The following is a 2,544-nucleotide window of genomic DNA, read 5'->3' as shown; positions in this document are numbered from 1 at the left end:
TCTTTTAAAGCGAGGAACTAAATCCTCAAGGGGCTGGAGAGGGAAGAACTAGAGATGAGAAAAAGAGGAGAAGGGAGAGAAGAAGAGATGAGAGGCTGTTTTGTATTCTTTGGGGATATTGGAAGATGATGGCGGTGTTTGATGCATCCCATGGTGCTTTTCTTCTGGACTGTGTCAGCCTCAATAAGAAAGGAAAGGACAGGATAGGGGATGGGACGGGGAGGATGAGCAGCAACATCATTAAAAGAGGAACGGAAGAACTGTCAAAGCCATGACGGACGCAAGAAAACGAAGGTGTGTTTGTGAGAGAGTGGATTGGGGGACATCACGCTCGGGAGAAAACATATGATGGAACCAAGGAGAGGTTTTTTTCTTTTGCTTCCTCTCCAAGCCGGAGACTTTGCGCTGAGCGAAGCCAAGAGAGAAAGAGCTGCCTCTGATCATTGTCAGCTTCGCCTCTGCAGGAACGTCGTCACAAGCCAAAACCGAGAGAAAAAGAATGACGATGTTTATGTTTTGTCTCCTGGCAAAAGATGATTTTAACACAAACAAGAGCGAGCGAGTACCATAAACACTTTGTCCCTTCCCTCTCCCCTATCTCGCTCTCTCTGCTCCGCGGTTGGCAGCTATATAGACTCCAGGGGCTCCGGATGACAGTAATGACCCTCGCTGCTCTCCTTCTGCAAGAACTTTGGAGAGGAACTAACAAACTAATGGACAACCAGAGTGTAAACATCAGTCTCTCTGAAAGCACAAACCAAACTACCCTCCTTCCAGCATTCCAGTGTGCTGAGAGACGAAGGAGAGGCAGAGAGAGGAGAGGAGGGAAAGGGAGCGGGTAGAGGAGGAGAACAGATCACTTTATTACTTTAACAAATTTTATAAAATATATCACCATGAGTTATGTTTTTTTTTTTTGAGAAAGCGATGGTGCCATCCTTAAGATATTTAATTATTGTTAAAAAAGTTACATAGAGTATATCATGCTAATAATATTTATCCATTTAGAATATATCCAAATAGATTTATTTATCTTTGCGGGCGGGTTGGGACATCATGTTGCTGTTTTTTTTTTATGTAAAAACTGTCTGTCTTTTTTCATTCTTGTTTAGTTTAAAGCATTTCTCACCGATGGGACTGATTAACAACGCATGTGGGCTGGAGAAGGACGAGTTTGTGAGCTTTGTTCTGAAACGCATTGAGGCTGTGCAGCTGATTTTTCTTTTGCAGCTTTTAAGGAAATCTTCATTGTAACTTGTTATGTGTGACTTAACTTCATTTAATATGTAACGACACAGCGGCACTACTTCTTCTTGGTGTGCTTTCCACAGAGAGCCTTGGTTTTCTTCTAAATCAGCTGCACAGCTTCGGGGGGCCACCGAGGCCCGTGAGCCATTTGAAAAAGGCATGTTTACATGACGTGATGTTTCTTGAATGATCAAGCTATGTAACCGACGAGTAGTAACTCTAGGGTGTTTTTGAATCTCAGTGGTTTTCATTTTGCATTTCTTTCCTGACTGGATTTCAACATGCATGCCTTGTAAGAGAAAAGAATGACATGAAAGAAAAAGATAACGATGACGGGGAGTGTTGCACCTTGATTAATGCAGGCGAGTGTGAGAGTGGCAGACTGGAGGAACTCGTGTTGGGATCACACATAAACTAATGCATCATTTAAAACAGGAAGCTGTCGCACTGCGGGGCCTGTGAAACCAGACATTTCACTGCACTACATTTGCCATCATAGTTAAATGATTAAAGTGACATGAACACACACACATAAACACATTGGACCAGCATGTTGTCTGGTTCCTCTGTGAGGAGGAGGTGGCTTTGGAGACTGTGAAAAGCAGGCGCAAGGACACACATTTAAGCTGAAACGTTGCTGTTTAAACCGCTTCATGTTACCTGTTCCAGAGACCACAGTTTACGCACAGTGATATTAAAATTCATATATGCATCTTAAATCTAGTTATTTAGCGCTGGAATCTCCACCACTGCAAACTGAATGGCCTTATGTAGCTGAACACCGCAGTAGCTTAGCACTGCCACATTTGATTCTTCCAGGGGCCGCTTGCACTAAGCTACTCACACCCACAACGTTGGTTTGACACTTTGTATTTACATTAGCCGAGCGGCACTGCAGCTACAGTATGATATGTTCGGTCTGTCAGTAGACTGCAGCATGAAATGTAAAAAAAAAAAAAAGACCTTTAAAAAGCTTTGGACGTGTTGTCACATCCACTTTCCTTCAACTTGCCTTATCTGCTTATTCTTTAATTAGTGATTTCCTACATTTCCCACAATGCCTTTGGACAACGCCTTGGTCCTTATGCAGAGGGTAAATAAAAGGAAAACTAGTTTACATTAAAGGAAATAATATTAAATAAACAGCAGGTTAAGCATACGGTACGGAAGCCTGAAGCGGACATGCATCCGTACATTTTATTTACTCCGTTTTCCAGTGATAACGAGGAATTTACGACTGTTTTCTCGAGATCTGGACTTATTTATGTTGAGATAATAACGCTGCACCAGAGCTGC

Source organism: Semicossyphus pulcher, unplaced genomic scaffold (genome assembly GCF_022749685.1).
Source record: "Semicossyphus pulcher isolate SPU_LCO1_2020_fin unplaced genomic scaffold, fSemPul1.0.p SCAF_26, whole genome shotgun sequence".
In the NCBI taxonomy this organism is placed as follows: domain Eukaryota; kingdom Metazoa; phylum Chordata; class Actinopteri; order Labriformes; family Labridae; genus Semicossyphus; species Semicossyphus pulcher.
This window is presented reverse-complemented; position numbering follows the sequence as displayed.